This window comes from Mobula birostris, chromosome 2 (assembly GCF_030028105.1).
Source record: "Mobula birostris isolate sMobBir1 chromosome 2, sMobBir1.hap1, whole genome shotgun sequence".
NCBI lineage: Eukaryota > Metazoa > Chordata > Chondrichthyes > Myliobatiformes > Myliobatidae > Mobula > Mobula birostris.
The window spans coordinates 99,509,147-99,528,387 of record NC_092371.1 but is presented as its reverse complement, the minus strand read 5'-3'; positions in this window follow the sequence as shown (position 1 = coordinate 99,528,387).

The following is a 19,241-nucleotide window of genomic DNA, read 5'->3' as shown; positions in this document are numbered from 1 at the left end:
GACAAGAGAAATTAGGGTTAGTATCAATTCCAAAGAAGAAGCATACAAATTAGCCAGAGAAAGTGGCTCACCTGAGGACTGGGAGAAATTCAGAGTTCAGCAGAGGAGGACAAAGGGCTTAATTAGGAAGGGGAAAAAAGATTATGAGAGAAAACTGGCAGGGAACATAAAAACTGACTGTAAAAGCTTTTATAGGTATGTAAAAAGGAAAAGACTGGTAAAGACAAATGTAGGTCCCCTACAGACAGAAACAGGTGAATTGATTATGGGGAGCAAGGACATGGCAGACCAATTGAATAATTACTTTGGTTCTGTCTTCACCAAGGAGGACATAAATAATCTTCCAGAAATAGTAGGGGACAGAGGGTCCAGTGAGATGGAGGAACTGAGCGAAATACTTGTTAGTAGGGTAGTGGTGTTAGGTAAATTGAAGGCATTGAAGGCAGATAAATCCCCAGGGCCAGATGGTCTGCATCCTAGAGTGCTTAAGGAAGTAGCCCAAGAAATAGTGGATGCATTAGTGATAATTTTTCAAAACTCGTTAGATTCTGGACTAGTTCCTGAGGATTGGAGGGTGGCTAATGTAACCCCACTTTTTAAAAAAAGGAGGGAGAGAGAAACCGGGGAATTATAGACCGGTTAGCCTAATGTCGGTGGTGGGGAAACTGCTGGAGTCAGTTATCAAAGATGTCTGACGAATCTCATTGAATTTTTTGAGGATGTAACTAGTAGAGTGGATAGGGGAGAACCAGTGGATGTGGTATATTTGGATTTTCAAAAGGCTTTTGACAAGGTCCCACACAGGAAATTAGTGTGCAAACTTAAAGCACATGGTATTGGGGGTAAGGTATTGATGTGGATAGAGAATTGATTAGCAGACAGGAAGCAAAGAGTGGGAATAAACGGGACCTTTTCAGAATGGCAGGCGGTGACTAGTGGGGTACCGCAAGGCTCAGTGCTGGGACCCCAGTTGTTTACAATATATATTAATGACTCGGATGAGGGAATTAAATGCAGCATCTCCAAGTTTACGGATGACATAAAGCTGGGTGGCAGTGTTAGCTGTGAGGAGGATGCTAAGAGGATGCAGAGTGACTTGGATGGGTTGGGTGAGTGGGCAAATTCATGGCAGATGCAATTTAATGTGGATAAGTGTGAAGTTATCCACTTTGGTAGCAAAAATAGGAAAACAGATTATTATCTGAATGGTGGCCGATTAGGAAAAGGGGAGGTGCAACGAGACCTGGGTGTCATTATACACCAGTCATTGAAAGTGGGCATGCAGGTACAGCAGGCGGTGAAAAAGGCGAATGGTGTGCTGGCATTTATAGCGAGAGGATTTGAGTACAGGAGCAGGGAGGTACCACTGCAGTTGTACAAGGCCTTGGTGAGACCACACCTGGAGTATTGTGTGCAGTTTTGGTCCCCTAATCTGAGGAAAGACATCCTTGCCATAGAGGGAGTACAAAGTAGGTTCACCAGATTGATTCCTGGGATGGCAGGACTTTCATATGAAGAAAGACTGGATGAACTGGGCTTGTACTCGTTGGAATTTAGAAGATTGAGGGGGGATCTGATTGAAACGTATAAAATCCTAAAGGGATTGGACAGGCTAGATGCAGGAAGATTGTTCCCAATGTTGGGGAAGTCCAGAACAAGGGGTCACAGTTTGAGGATAAAGGGGAAGCCTTTTAGGACCGAGATTAGGAAAAACTTCTTCACTCAGAGAGTGGTGAATCTGTGGAATTCTCTGCCACAGGAAGCAGTTGAGGCCAGTACATTGGCTATATTTAAGAGGGAGTTAGATATGGCCCTTGTGGCTATGGGGATCAGGGGGTATGAAGGGAAGGCTGGGGCGGTGTTCTGAGTTGGATGATCAGCCATGATCATAATAAATGGCGGTGCAGGCTCGAAGGGCCGAATGGCCTACTCCTGCACCTATTTTCTATGTTTCTATCTTTACGTTCAAGGAGCCAGGAGATGTAATTTTAATACACACCCATGGCAAGCCTATGCTTTAATTTCATTATTAAGAATAAATCTGGTCAGAGGAAGACCTTGAAGCTTAACCCTTCAAATGCAGTGAACATTCTCATAGAGCTTTCAAAACCTCTCTCAGAGAGAAATGATTTCAGGGTAGGCTTTGTGATATTTGCTATGTCACTTCAGACTAACAACTTTCTGCAGATATACTGCGGAGAGAATTCTGACTGATTACATTACTGTCTGGCATGGAGATGCCAGTACACAGGATCGGAAAAAGCTGCAGAGGGTTGTAAACTCAGCCAGATCCATCGTGGGCACCAGCCTCCCAACCAGTGACGACATCTTCAAAAGGAGGTATCCATCATAAATATATATATTTTATGTAATGTATAGTATATTGTATGTATTAAACTGTACTGCTACTGTAAAACAACACATTTCACAACAAGAGGAAATCTGCAGATGCTGGAATTTCAAGCAACACACATCAAAGTTGCTGGTGAACGCAGCAGGCCAGGCAGCATCTCTAGGAGGAGGAACAGTCGATGTCTCGGGCTGAGACCCTTCGTCAGGACTAACTGAAAGAAGAGCTAGTAAGAGATTTGAAACTGGGAGGGGGAGGGGGAGATCCGAGATGATAGGAAAAGACAGGAGGAGGAGGGATGGAGCCAAGAGCTGGACAGATGATTGGCAAAAAGGATATGAGAGGATCGTGGGACTGGAGCCCCAGGGAAAAAGACAAGGGGGGGGAAGCCCAGAGGATGGACAAGGGGTATAGTGAGAGAGACAGAGGGAGAAAAAGGAGAGAGAGAAAAAGAATATGTGTATATAAATAAGTAACGGGTGGGGTACGAGGGGGAGGTGGGGTATTAGCAGAAGTCAGAGAAGTCAATGTTCATGCCGTCAGGTTGGAGGCTACCCAGACGGAATATAAGGTGCTGTTCCTCCAACCTGAATGTGGCTTCATCTTTACAGTAGAGGAGGCCGTGGATAAACATATCAGAATGGGAGTGGGACGTGGAATTAAAATGTGTGACATATCAGAATGGGAATGGGACGTGGAATTAAAATGTGTGACATATCAGAATGGGAATGGGACGTGGAATTAAAATGTGTGACATATCAGAATGGGAATGGGATGTGGAATTAAAATGTGTGGCCACTGGAGATCCTGCTTTCTCTGGTGGACAGAGGGTAGGTGTTCAGCAAAACAATCTCCCAGTCTGCGTCGCGTCTCGCCAATATATAGAAGGCCACATTGGGAGCACCGGATGCAGTATATCACCCCAGGCGACTCACAGGTGAAGTGTCGCCTCACATGGGAGGACTGTCTGGGGCCCTGAATGGTGGTATGTCCATAAGCCTGGTTCTGACTCTGATAATTCATCAAGTTGATCTCCTCAGTGAAAGGATGAGCCCATCTCCAATGTTCATCCAGACCCAAATGGTCTGAGGAAGGATTTGCCATCGAACCTTCCCAGACAGATGTTTGTGGTGATCCAGACCTTCTCCATCTAACAAAGGGGAAAATGGAATTGGTATCTCCGGAACTCAGACTGGGAGAGCCGAGCTGGTTTCTACGCTGAAGCATGAATGCTTGTTTTATGTAGGAAGCTGGAGGCTCCCTGGGTTGAGGGAAGGAAGGGGAATATCGGTGCGTGGGGTTGGGGTATTGGATTTGCTTTTGCCTGGCTCTTCCCGTCCTGCTGGTAATGTTAAAATACATCCCTCTTCCCCTGCTCCTCTTATTTTTTATTTATTGTTTGTTTTACTGCAGGGTAACAGGTTTTTCCGGCCCAATTAGCCGGTGTCGCCATCTTATACCCATGTGACACATTAACCTATTAACCCATTCACCTTTGGAATGTGGGAGAGCGGAACAGCCAGAGGAAGCGCACGCCATCACAGGGAGAATATACAGTCTCTTCACAGACATCAGCAGTAATTGAACCCAGTTCACTGCCGTGTTACACTAACTGCCATCCTACCATGTTACACAGTAATTAGTGTTACACTAACTGCCATCCTACCGTGTCACACTTATGTTTATATACATATACATATGTAAGGGGTTTCTTCTTTTATGTTACTGCTAAGGCTAATAAAAACGGCTTCTTTGTTATGTTAACTGCTGAGAAAGTGCTTCTCTATAGCAGCTTGTTTGGGTTATAGTTACTGATAGCGAGAACTGTATTCATTTGCTAACCTATTGGGATAGATGTTATTCTTTCTTGTGTGTCTGTAAGCTATTGTTTTCATGGGCTTTCGGGCAGAAGGCGCGCTGGGGACAGAGAGAGGAGACGCTGGCTGACGGAATGGACCCCGAGCGGGAGTCCAAGGCCCAGGGTCTTCGGCAATGAGAGGAGATGAAGACAGACTCGTGTGGAGCATCTGGTCAACCACCATGGTTGGTCCCAGGCAGCGGGTCGAGGAGGTCGGAGGGGATCGAATGGTGGAAAGAAGACTCCGTTAATTGAGCTCCAACGGTTGTACACGAAATGGTTGAACTTTGATAAGTTTGGCGCCCTTTACTTTCCTTTTATATTGTGTGTCTATTAATTACGTAGCTCCAGTAAGATCTATAAAGTGTAATCATTTAATCACATATGGTGTACTGTCTGTTATTTGGCATGGTGGGGTACATCACCCAGCATCTACGCCAACTTGATTACCCAGTTTGGCGGGGCCGAAGGCTGCTCCCCCTAGACAAAAGCAAGCTGAGGAAGCCTGGGGCTTACCAGGGGGCTACATATATATTTCTTATTGTAGCATAATATATTTGATGTATTACACTATTTAGCTCTGAATGAACATTGAAGATGGCCTGATTGTCCCTCCTCATCCTTTCACTGAGGAAATTGACTTGATAAATTATCAGATCAGAATCAGGTTTATTATCACAGATATACAGTGAGATGTGTTGTACAGCAAAACAACACATTTCACAACATACTGTATATCTGTGATAATAAACCTGATTCTGATCTGATCATTTATCAAGCTGATCTCCTCAGTGAAAGGATGAGGAGGGACAACCAGTTCATCTTCATTGTTCATTCAGAGCCAGATAGTACTGGGGAAGGTCTTGCCAAAGAACATTCCTCTTCCACACCTCCATGTATTTTTATTTTTGATTTTTATTTCAACTTTCAGCAGGGTACCAGGCTCCAGAAACCACAGAAAAGCCGGCTTGGTGACAGCTGGACAGTTGCGAGAACACAGGACGCGGGATGATGTGTTTTGAAATCCTCACGGAGCTGGCGTTCTCATCCGTCTTTGGATATAAACAGTTGTCGTTGGCTTCACTCTGCTTGTTTGCCTTCTATCATTCGCCAGGGAACACAGGATATTCAGTGATAATAATAGAAAAACAGGTTTTCACAAATGTTTCATTTCAATCTGTCTCTGTTGTGCCTTTATTATTAGCAAAACAATAAATAAGCAACAGGACTTAAAACCGTCCATAATTATTGCTACTAATTCATTACCCAGTGAAAATCTCTGCACATAATCACCATGGCATGTGAGAGAATTTTTTTAGAGGTTTGTCACCAATTTGGCCAAATACTCTGAGAAAGGTTTACCACCCCTGGTTATGGAGAAAGGACAACTAAAAATAATTCATTTTCCATGATCTTGTGGGGGGCGAGACTGAAGAAGGACAAGATTGAGGGGCTCGCGGGCCTGTTCCTGCCTTTGGTTATGTTCTGTTGAACCTATCAGCCATTGTACAATGATTTACGCTGATGTTGTGATGCGGTGCAGAACAAAATCTTTGTCATGGTAATGCAGCCCTGGTACGGTACAGTCAGACTGAGTTTTCCAAGCGATTGGCAGGAAACAGCCAGTAACATCACAAAGGATTCCATCACCCTCCTCATGGATTGTCCCACTCTCATCAGGGAGGAGGCTATGTTGCATCCACACCAGGACCACCAGACTCAAAAACAGTGACTTGCACCAAATAGTAAAGCTGAACAATCCACTAACCTATCCCACCACACCCCAAACTGCCACTACTTTATCAGTTCCTGTTAGAGTCCCCTTATGTACAGACATTCCTGTGTTTACTGTCACTTTATGGTCATACAATCCAATCTATGTATGTGAGCTAACTTATGATTTATATTTATTGTTTTTTTTGTTATTGTGTTCTTTACTTTATTGTTTTTTTTTGCTTCATCAGATCTGGAGTAGCAATTAATTTATTCTCCTTTACACTTGTGTACAGGAAATGACATTAGATCTTGAGACAGCGAAGGGATTCTGTGCAACATCAGCACCACTGCCGGCTTCATTCCAGAGATCACTGAGTGGTTTGTGTTGTTAAATCTCAGCTGGGTGAATCATCCAACCTACCACCGGAGTTAATTAAAGCATTTTATTGTACAAGAAGTAATTTGTTGGGAAAAGGAAGGTGTGGTAGTGTCCGACTGACTGACGTGCCAGTATTCATTGTACTGAATAAGGAAGGGACGTATTTGATGTTTGGTTTGACTATATTGATTGGAAGTGAAGTAACTCCAGGCAATGGAGTGTTCAACACCAGGGAGATTTGTCCTTGGTCTCGGTGTTTACCTGAATGCTTTCTGGTGGGTAATTTTTTGATCTGAAATGTTTCTGACCACCTTGTGAACATGGAAGGCAAACTTCCAGAAGCAGCCACTCGCATAAAGGCTCATGGTGTTGCCATAGTAACTTTAGTGCTCTGATCTGCAAATGGATTACATCTGGAGGGTATTTCTACAGGGGGTGATGGGTCTATGCAATGGGTGACCAGAGGTAAGTACAAATACATTTAAAAATCAACATTCACAAAATGCTAGAGGAGGTCAGGATGACAGGCAGATCAGGTTTCAGGCCTAGACCCTTCATTAGGACTGTGGAATCTGTTTCACCTGCTGAGATTGTGTGTAGCTTTTCATTGATCCTGTCGTATCTCTTTGTTCTACAAGGAATGCCCACAAGAAAATAAACCTCAGGGTGGTACTGTATATGGTGACCTATACAGTATTTACTTTGATAATAATTTACTTTGAACTTTGAGATCCTCTAGCAGTTTGTTCAAGATTTCCAGCATCTGCAGGATCAGAATCAGCTTTATTAACACTGTCATATGGTATGAAATTTGTTGTTTTGAGTCAGCAGTCGAGTGTAACATATAAAAAGATACGCTAATTGCCATGTGACCATGCTGCCCCCTTGATGGGCAGAAGGGCCAGTTTCTGTGTATGATTCTAAATGATATTCTCTAGGTACCTATCAACAAGGTCTCAGCACTTACGAAACACCAGTCGTGTCATACTGTTTACTTTTCAACTGGAGTCGTAAATGTACCTCAGGATTAATGTCAGTCTGCTGGAATATATTTTATTATTTGTTAATTTATTTGTGGTAATTATACTTTCTGTGTTGTGTGTGAGTTATATGTACTGTGTTGTGCACCTTAGTCCAGAGGAACATTGTTTCATTTGGTGGTATAAATGTGTAAGGTGAATGACAGTGAACTGGAATTTGAACAAGTGGTGGAGTACTGAATGAATTAGGAAATGTTATTTATCCCACTGAATGTCACAGATTCACTGTGGAAAAAGAAGGGATGTTAGAGAAAAGGGATTTAAGTCTCTCACAGTCACAAGTAGGTCTGGTGTGGTCTGCCATTTTCAGCTCTGCTTTATTCTCCAGGGTTCTGAGTGCATTGTCTTTTCAGTGTGTAGTAGAGGGCTCTCCTAGGGGAACAGGCAGCTCCATTATTCAATCAGTTTGTTTCAACGTGGTCTCTGGTCGGTGAACCAGAGTCAGAAGGAAATAATTAGAAGTATCAGCCTGACCCGTGGGAAATGGGGTGATCAGTTCAATTTGTTATATTACTGAGCTGAATTAATTTCACTCAGCAACGCACTTGGGGACACCAAGAAACTGGCCAGCCTTTCGAAACTTGCCAGAATTCTACAGACCTCCAGGTGAAATCTGATTCTCGGGATACCTCCCTTTTTCTTTCATGTTCCTTTCATTGTGAATAGACTGACCAAAGGGGCATTGTGTCAAGCTACTGAGAATGGGGCACAGGCAAAGAAATCTCCTGCCTCTCCTCATCAAGTGTCTACTAAATATGAAAAATAACTTGTTTTGAGCAATGTTTATTTAGTGATTCTCACTTCTTACTAAAGAATGGTGAATTAAGAATGGTGTCACATCAGCTGTGTCAATCCTGAGGAAGTGAACATGAGCATTAGGCCTGATCTGAGTCAGAGTAACACAGTAAGAAATAGGCCCTGTGACTCAACTGGTCCATGCTGGCCAAGATCCCCGTGTCATTCAGTCCCATTTACCCAAGTTTGACCCATATCCCTCCAATCCTTCCCTATCCTTGTATCTGTCCAAGTACAATATTGAATGTTGTCACTGTACCTGCCTCAACCACTTCCTCTGACAGCTCATTCTACTTACTGGTCAACCCCTGGGTGAAAAAAATGACCCTCGGGCCATTAAATCTTTGCATCTCATCCGAAACCCTTGCTCTTTAGTTCTTGATTCCTCAGCCTGTGTGTATTGGCTCTATCCAGGCCCCTCATTTTAGACACGAGAATGTTTGGCCACAAGGCATGGGAGCAGGACTGGGACATTAACTCCATTCAGTCGGCTCCAGCATTTGATTATGGCTGGTTTATTTTTCTTCTCAAACCCATTCTTCTCCCTTCCTCTCCTCTTGCCCTTTGACACCCTTACTAATTAAGTACCTATCAACCTCTGCTTTAAATATACCCAATGATTTGGCCGCCACAGCTGTCCATGGTAATGAATTCCACAGATTCACACAGCTGTTTGTGGCAATGAATTCCACAGATTCACACAGCTGTCTGTAGCAATGAATTCCACAGATTCACCACCTTCTGGCTAAAGAAAACTCTCCTCATCTCTGTCATTAAGGGATTTCAATTCTGAGCCTGTGCCCTCTGGTCTTATGCTCTCGCACTGTTGGAAACCACCTCTACATGTCGATTCTATTTCAGTGTTTGGTAGGCTGCAATGAGATCCTCCTCATTTTCCAATTCCAGTGAGTACAAAGACTCAAAGTATGTTTATCATTAAGGTGTGTATGCAGTATCCAACCCTGAGATTCATCTTTCCACAGACAGCCATGAAGCAAAGAAAACCATAGAACCTGTTCAAAGAAAAACATCAGAACTCCTATCCCACCCAACATGCAAACGAAAGAAACAAATTGCGCAAATGGCACAAAAAATGAGTGAAAAACACAGAATATTAAACACAAAATGGAAAGAGCTCAGGCAGATTCAGTTCAGTTGAGTTCTAGTTAAACCCAGTGCTGTGTCATTTGCAGGCCGTCCCAATCAAAATCGCCAAAGTAGTAACAAAAAAGGGGACTCCAGAAACCAGAAGTACATCATAAATGTAAACTACAGATTACACTCCACAATCACTGTTGATTAAACCTTGCCCAAGCCCCAGGATGGTGTCACCATCCTCTGAACCGTGGAGGGAAAGAGAGACCGTTCGAACATGGGGACCGTCCTCCGGCAGCAACGAGCGAGAGGCTGTTGGATGGTGTTGAACACCCGATCGCCTTCCACTCTTGTCTCCATTTCAATCTTCCTTCATGCTTTAATTGTCAAGAAATGGTGTTGATCATGAGCTCGTGCCATGGTTCCAGGTTTCTTGGCCTCGAGGTCACTCACCTCACCGATCAGCCTCGCAGACAGCTAAGCACCAGATCACTCAATCGGCCTGAAAACAGTCCCAGGTCCATCAAGTGCTCCTCATATGCAACCCTTTCTTTCCTGGGAACGCGCTTGTGAACCTCCTCTGGTCCCTCTCCAATGACAGCACGTTCCTTCTTACAATGCTACAAGTATGGTCTGATAATGCCTTGTAAACTCTCAACATAACATCCTTGCCTTTATATTCTAGGTTTCTTGAATGTTGGTGTCCTGAAGGTGAAAGGAGGCTGCTGATCATGTGCTGGAGCATCAGCCATTGCCCTCTACTCCTCACGTTTACTGAATTCCATTTGAAAGCAGGGGAGTGACAATAATGGAAAATATTTCCGCATGTCTTTAGGCCAAAGCGCACAGCAGGATTTACCACTGGGAAAAAGAGATGACCAGATTTTGGTGGAAGTGATGAAGACATTTTCAAGGACTCTACAACTCAGTATTATTTATTTGTGTTTTTTAATATTTGCATGATTTGTCCTCTTTGTCAGTCTTTGTTATTGATAGTTCTTCATAAATTCTATTGTATTTCTTTAATTTCTTATAAGTGCCTGCAAAAAACTGAATCTCATAAGACCATATGGATATCACAGCAGAATTAGGCCATTTGGCCCATCGAGTCTGCTCCACCATTTTATCATGGCTGATCCATTTTCACTCTCAGCTCCAATCTCTTGCCTTCTCCGTATCCTTTCATGCCCTGACCAACCAAGTATCTATCAACCTTTGCTTTAAATATGTCCAATGATGTGGCCTCCACAGCCGCCTGTGACATTGTTTTCCACAGATTCACCACTCTCTGGCTAAAACAATTCCTCTTCGTCTCCATTCTAAATGGACATCCTTCTATTCTGAGGATGTGTCCTCTGGATCTTAGACTCCTCCACCATAGGAAACATGCTTTCCAAATCTGAGGCCTTTCAACATTTGATAGGTTGCAATGAGATCCCCTGCCCCGTATTCTTCTGAATTCCAGTGAGTACAAATCTAGAGCCAACAACCACTCCTCATATCACAAACTGTTCCATCCTGGAATCACTTTGGTGAGCTTCCTTTGAAGCCTCTCCAACGTCATCACATCCTTTCTTAGATAAGGGGCCCAAAAGTGATCACAATACTCCAAATGAGGCCTCACCAGCATCATATTAAGCCTTAATGTTACATCTTTGCTTTTATATGCTAGTCCTCTTGAACTGAATGCTAACACCACACTTGCCTCCTCACCACCAACTCAAACTTCAAATTAACCTTTAGGGAATCCTGTATGAGGTCTTTGAAGTCCCTTTGCACCTCAGATTTTTGAATTTTCTCTCCAATTAGAAAATAGTCTACACCTCTATTTCTTCTGCTAAAGTGCATGGCCATACATTTCCTTACACTGTATTCCATCTGCCACTTCTTTGCCCATTCTACTAATCTTTAAATCCTTCTGTAGCTTCTTTGCTTCCTCAAAACTACCTGCCCCTCCACTTATCTTGGTATTGTTCACAAACTGTTGGCCAGAAGAAAGTACAGTCTAATCAAGGACAGGAGAAGCACCCCAGACAAGCCAGTTGTCTTTGTTTCCCCCTTTTTGAGGACTCCAAACTGATTCTTGCTCTTGGATAATCTAATCAGCAACTGAATGTGGACACAGGAATCTTCAGGAAATGATCTGCTAAACCGGAGACCATTCTCAAACAAGTAACCATTTGTTATGTAAAGGGTGTGGACTTTGAACTGATTCTTGACTCGGGGACAATCTAATCGGAGCAATTCTCGGAGATTGTTCTTGGAGGATTAGCTACTTGTTATGTAAAATGCCAGACCTACCAAAGAAGCTATCTGTAATCTCATTAGACTCTGTCTGGGTTGCCTCATTTAACTGATTTGGACCAGTCAGAGTGTAAAGGCACAAATACACAAGGCTGGGGTGGGCAGAGCCATGAAACAATGTTGGTTGTAACCCTGTACAATGAGCAGCAAGGTGGTGACCCAGGTAGGTCAGGTGACCTTGAGCCAATGGGATGGAGATCCAACGGCTCAGTTGGTGAGGAACAGTATAAGACTTAGGAGCTCCAAATACACAAGGGCGATAACTCTCCAGCAGCCAGAGACCAACCATCGTGGATAAGGAGGACCCCACGGACACGTAGATGTTGGGACCATGAGAAATGCTTGGCCAATGCAGACTCCTTTCCCGAGTAATACCCTTTTCTCTTGTTACATACCTCAAGGAGATCTTGTGACTTTCTTGTGAGAATGATGTAATGGTCTTTTGGAGGTCACCTGATGTAATTTTCCCGCCGATGGAGGTCACGTGATTACATGTTCACCATGGGTATAAAAGGGAAGACCCCTGGTGAAGCAGTTAGTTTTCCAGCTAGAACATTAGTCAGTGTCTCCGTTCAGTTGCGTATTTGTTTTATGATGCAGTTTCATTTTTAAAACTGAGTGCTACGTTCTATTGTAAGGTACAATAGTGCTGGATTGGCAGTTTACCCATTTCTGCCGGATTTGTTGATGTACTTTTTCAGTAGTATTGGAGAATGAAGACTTTATCGAAGTACAGGACCTGAAGGATTAAGAGATGTTGGTATTGTTTGGCAGTTTAATAAAGGATCGACCTTATTGAGTCTTTGTTGAAGAAGTAGCGACCTGCATCGAAGATAACTCCTGCCAAAAGGGAGAGGTAGTTCATGCAGGATTTGTTCACCAGAAGAAAGGTCAGTTGTTATAAGCCGTTTATTTCCTTCATCCTGAATTCTGTTGGACAGAACCAGCAGGAAAGTCACGTCTATGAAGAAATCCTTCTCCAGAGAAGTCTCTCCCAATTGAATGTATAAATCTGTTGGACTTTCGGATTTACCGTTTTAAGAACTGTATTTGATTTTACCGCTTTAAGAACTGTTTTCACATTTATCGCTTTAAGAACCCGTACCGAGTGGCGATTTGTTAAATGGCCACATAGCGGTTAACTTCCAGTTAAGGTTTTCATTTTTTTTGTTGATTATCCGTGTTTAATAAATGTTTGGTTGTTTTTATATAACCTGACTCGATTGATATTCATTGTTGCCGGTTACGTAGCACTCTTCATTAACTTCATGAAGGGTCAGAAATTCTAGTAGGTTGTGCTTGGAGACAGTTTGTGAACCCACATGCTTTTAGTTGAAACAATAAAGGTTACTTGCCAGTACCTCACAGATCATTATTACAAGGGGTGATTCTTGTAACAAAACATAGCCACAAAGCTATCAATTCCTTCATCCAAATTATTGACGTATGTGGTCAAAAGAATCGGTCCCAACACATACCCCTGTGGAACACCACAAGCCACTGGCAGCCAAGCAGGAAAGGCTCCCTTTATTCCCACTCTTTGCCTCCTGCCAATCAGTCAATGTTTTATCCATGCTACTATCTATCCAGTAATACGATGGGCTCTTAACTTGTTAAGTAGCCTCATACATGGCACCTTGTCAAAGGCCTTCTGAAAATCCAAATACACAACATCCACTGATTCTCCTTTGTCTATCCTGCTTGTTTTTTCTTCAAAGAATTCCAACAGATTTGTTAGGAAAGATTTTCCCTTAAAGAAACCGTGCTGACCATGGCCTATTCAATCATGTGTCTCCAAGTACCCTGAAACCACATCCTTAATAATCAACTCCAACATCTTCCCAACCACTGAGGTCAGACTAATCGGCCTGTAATTTCCTTTCTTCTGCCTCTCTCCCTTCTTGAAGAGTGAGGTGACATTTGCATTTTTTCAATCCTCTGGAACCATACCAGAATCCATTGATTCTCAAAAGTATTCCAAACTAAAGACTGATGCAAAATACTTATTCAGTTTGGCTATTTTTTTGTCCCCATTACTATCTCTCCAGCATCATTTTCCAATGGTCCAACACCTACACATGCCTCTTTTTTGAACTTTATATATCTGAAGAAACTTTTGGAATTTTTAAAATATTATTGGCTAGCTTATCTTAGTATTCCATTTTATGATTTTTTTAGTATGCTTCTGTTAGTTTTTAAAAGTTTCCCGTTAATTTTTCTTCATTAAGTGCCCTCTCTTTAGTTTTAAAGTTGGCTTTGACTTCTCTTGTCAGTCACATTTGTGTTATCCTTCTTTTAGAATACTTATTTGTGACGTATCTATCCTACTCCTTTCGAATTGCTACAGAAACTCCAGCCGTTGCTGCTCTGCCATCATTCAACCAATTTTGGCCAGCTCTTCTCTTATTCCTCTGTATTTTCCCTTACTCCACTATAATACTGTTACGTATAATTTTACCTTCTCCTTCTCAAATTGCAGGGTGAATTCTATCATATTATGATTATTGCCTCCTAAAGGTCCCTTTACCTTAAGCTCTCTAATCAATTCCTGTTTGTTGCCCAACACTCAATCCAGAATAGCTGTTCCCCTAGTGGGCTCTACCACAAGCTGCTCTAAAAAGCCATCTAAAAGGCATTCTACAAATTCCCCCTCTTGGGATCCAACAACAGCCTAATTTTCCCAATCTACCTGCGTATTGAAATCCCCCATGATGATCATAACATTGACCTTTTGACATGCATTTTCTAATCTCATTGTAATTTGTAAACCACATCTTTGGTACTGTATGTCAATGATTTGGATTACGGCATTAATCGATTTGTGGCTAAATTTGCCGATGATACAAAGATAGGTGGAGGAGTGGGTAGTGTTGAGGAAGCAGAGAGCCTGTAGAGGAACTTAGATAGTTTAGGGGAATGGACAAAGAAGTGGGAAATGAAATATAATATTGGAAAGTGTTTGGTCATGCACTTCAGTGAAAGAAATAATTGGGAAGACTATTATTTAGATGGGGAGAGAATTCAAAATGCAGAGATGCAAGGGGACTTAGGAGTCCTTGTGCAAGATACCCTAAAGGTTAACCTCCAGGTTGAGTCGGTGGTGAAGAAGGCGAATGCAACTTTGGCACTCATTTCTAGAGGTATAGAATATAAGAGCAGGAAAGTGATGCTGAGGCTCGATAAGGCACTCATGAGACCACACCTGGAGTATTGTGTGCAGTTTTGGGCTCCTTATTTTAGAAAGAATATACTGACATTAGAGATGGTTCAGAGAAGATTCACGAGAATGATTCCAGGAATGAAAGGGTTACCGTATGAGGAACGTCTGGCAGCTCTTGGGCTGTATTCCCTGCAGTTCAGGAGAATGAAGGGGGGGATCTCCTAAAAACATTCTGAATGTTAAAAGGCCTGAACAGATTGGATATAGCAAAGTTATTTCCCATGTTAGGGGATTCTAGAACAAGAGGGCATGACCTAAGGATTGAAGGACGTCCATTTAGAACAGAGATGCGGAGAAATTACTTTAGTCAGAGGGTGGTAAATCTGTGGAATTTGTTGCAACGAGCGGTTGTGGAGGCCAAGTCAAAAACGGCCTACTTCTGCTCCTATATCTTATGGTATTATGGTTTGGAGGTCTGTGTATAACTCCTACTGGGGTCTTCTTATCTTTTGCAGTTTCTTCGCTCAACCCATGATTTTATACCTTCCAATTCTATGTCACTTCTTTCTAAAGATTTAATTTCATTTGTTACTAACAAGCCATTCCACTTCATCTGCCTACCTGCCTGTCCATATGATACAATGTGCATCCTTGGATATTAAGCTCCCAGCTATGATGTTCTTTCAGCCACGATTCAGTGATGCCTGCAATGTCATACATGCCAATCTGTAACTGGGCTACATGTGCATCTACCTTATTTTGCATATTGTGTGCATTCACATGTTATACCTTCAGTCCCACATTCTTCACTCGCTTTGATTTTGTCTTCCTTTTAACATTGCAGCTGATTTTCTTGACTGCAATTTTGCTCTATCATCGGCTTTTTCTTGCTAGGGGTCTCACTACACACTGCCTCTGTTTGTAAACCAACTGCCCCATCCTCAACCCTATCACCCCACTGCCAAATTAGTTTAAACCCTCCCAAATAGCTCCAGCAAACCTGCCCACAAAGATATTTGTCCCCCTTGGGTTCAAGTGCAACCCATCCCTTTTGCACAAGTCGTACCTCCACAGAAGAGATCCCAATGATCCAGAAATTTGAACCCCTGCCCCCAGCACCTGTTCCTCAGCCATGCCTTCAACTGCCATATCATCCTATTCTTACCCTCACAGGTACATGGCATGGGCAGCAGTTCAGAGATTACTACCCTCGAGGTCCAGGTTTTCAGCTCCCTAAAATCTCTCTTCAGGACCTACTCACCTTTCCTACCTATGTCAGTGGTGCCAATACGTACCAAGACTTCTGACTGCTCACCCTCCCCCTTGAGAATTTCATGGACCCAATCCCAGACATCCCTGACCCCGGTACTTTGAAAGCAACGTACTACCTGGGTGTCTCTATCACGCTACAGAATCTATTCCTCTGACTATGGAATCTCCTATCACCACTGCAGTCCTCTTCATCTCTCTTCTCTTCTGAGCCACAGCATCAGACTCAGTGCCAGAGACCTGATCACTGTGGATTCCGCCCCCCCACTCCCGACCCCCGGTAGGTTGTTCCCCTCAACAGTATCCAAAGTAGTACACTTATTATTGAGGGGAACGGCCACTGGGGTACCCTGCAATGGCTGCCCATTTCCCTTCCATCTCCTGACAGCCACCTAGTTACCTGCCTCTTGTAACCTGGGGGTGATTACTTCCTTGTAGCTCCTATCTATCACTTCCTCGGTCTCCCAAATGAGGTGAGGGTCATCGAGCTGCAGCTCCAGTGCCTTCATACCTTCCCTGAGGAGCTGCAGCTTGGTGCACCTGGTGCAGGTGTGGTTATCCGGGAGTCTGGAGGTCTCCCAGACTTGCCACCTCCCACACACAGAATAAGACATTGCCCCTGGAGACATTTTCACTGCAGTAACTGTGCCCTAACAGAACAGGAATAAGGCATCAAGAAGAAGAAATTTACCAGACGCTTACCTTGCCCAAGCCTGATGAGCCAAATCCACTCCAACACTTGCCCACTCGCGACAACGGCCCCTGCCTTATTTTGATTTGCTTTCCCTTGGTCAATTCACCCAACTGATGCAATTTTTAAGTCTCATTTTGAGACACGGTAATATGCTAATGACAATCCGGGTACACTTGAGAATTCAGTTATTAGAGAGTACTGAATATTGTGTTGGCTAGAAGAAACGACAGTCTGTGCTGGGTGGATTTGACGAATCAAGGACAGGAGAAGCAGACAAACCAGTTGTTTTTGTTTCCCCCCATTCTGTGGACTCTTGAACTGATTCTTGCTCTTGGATAATCTAATCAGAGAAATTGAATGTGAACACTAGGAGTTTCAGGCAATGACCTACTAAACCTGAGACCATTCTCAGACAAGTAGGTATTTGTTATGTAAAGGGAGTGGGCTCGGAATTGAATCTTGTTCCAGGATAATGAACTGCTAAACCTGAGAATATTCTCAAATGAATAGCTACTTATTATGTAAAATGCCAGACCTACCAAAGAAGCAATCTGTAATCTCTTTTGGCTCTGTCTGGGTCATCTCATTTAACTGGTTTGGACACAAGGCTGGGCTGGGCAGAACCATGAAACAGTGTGGGTTGTAGCCCTGGACTAGAACCAGGTAAGTCAGGTGTCCTTGAGTCAATAGGATGGAGATTCACCAGTTCAGTTGATGAACACTACAAGAGCCAGGAGCTCCAAGTACACATGGGTGATAACTCTCCAGCAACCAGAGACCAACCATTGCAGGTAAGGAGGATCCCACAGACACGTGGAGATCAGGAGCATGAGGATTGCCTGGCTAGTGTAGACCCCTTTCCTGGGTAATGCCTTTTCTCTTCATTAATTGATCATGGAGAGTCAGGGAATTCTGTTGGTGTGCACACAGGTAGTTAGTTTGTGAATGCACCTGCTTTTTAGTTGAGACAATAAAAGTTTCTTGCCAGTAAATTCAGATTCTCTGTGCCTCACTGATCATTATTACAAGGGATGATTCTTGTAACAATCATTAATATTAAGGGGAATGTGTTCGGCATCCACAACCCCTCATTGCTTTTAGATGTTCATTATGGGGCTTTGTTGTGCTGCTTATGATGTTTAATATTCCAGGAAAGGCGCGAAGCTTGAGTAAACTTCGTCTGATTAACAACATTATTTCACAGGACCTCATGTGAGAGAACCATATCTGCTTCATTAACAAAAAGGCTTGGCAGAGGATGTGCTTCTTGTGGCAGCTGGTAAAATTTCATCTTCCCCAGAATATGCTGGTCCAATTCTACACTGCCATCAGAGAGAGCAGCCTCATGCCAGACATTACTGTCTGATCTGATGCAGCATCCTCTCGCAATGTACAAAAACTACAGTGAACTGTCAGGTCGGCAGAAAAGGTCATTGGCTACAGTCAACTATCACTGCAGGACTTATATGTTTCCAGGACAAAGAAATGGGCAGGAAAAATCATTGTGGGCACCACCCACCCTGCAAACTGGCTTTTCCAAAAGCTCCTTCTGGAAAGTGCTGTAGGACTATCAAAACAGAAACTTTACACCATATTGAAAGTTTAATCACCCATGCAGTTAATCTGGTCAACCATTCTAATTAGACCCCTGCCCAACCATTCCCCTCTAATTATTTAAATCACTTTTTACAATGCTGTTTACATTGTATTTATATACATTTTATTCCATATCTGTACTTTAACTTCTAAATTTATTTTTATATATTTCTTTATTCTTTATAATTGTTGAAAGTTGTTTATTTGTTGCATATTGCAAACTGACCAACACACCACAGCAAATTCCTAACACATGTCAATGTCTGTGGTGAATAAAGTTGAGACTTGATCTTTGACTCCACGTGCAAACTGAAGGGGGAGTGATGCCTTGGGAATTCCAGTCTCCTAGTATGCCTGTGCAGTTTGCATATTTTCTCTTCAGTCTGTAAAGTTCAAAGAAAATTTATTTTCAAAGCAGGTTTACATCACACTATACCACCTTGAGATTCATTTCTTTTCAGGCATTGGCAGTGGAACAGAGGAATGCAATAGACTAAATGAAAAACTACGCACAAAGATGACCCTGTTGATGGACGTTGTTCCGGTCAGAGTGCCTGGGCTGAGCGTCTCTGAAGCAGAGGGAGCTGTTCCTGTGAACAGAACTACCTTGAAGATCAGCACCCGCAGGCAGCTTAAAAACCCAGCAGTACTTGCATTGGCAGGATTGGATTCCTTTACTCATTGAAATATTGACGTCACCTCACAGTGCATAAGACCATAAGATATTGGAGCAGAATTGGGCCATTTGGCCCATCGAGTCTGCTATTCAATCATGGGCTGATCCAATTCTTCCAGTCATCCCCATTCCCCTGCTTTCACTCCATACTCTTTGATGCCCTGGCTAATCAAGAACCTATCTATCTCTGCCTTGTACACCCAATGACTTGGCCTCCACAGACGCGCGTGGTAACAAATTCCATAGAATTACCACTCTCTGACTAAAGTAATTTCTCCGCATCTCAGTTCTAAAAGGACGTCCTTCAAT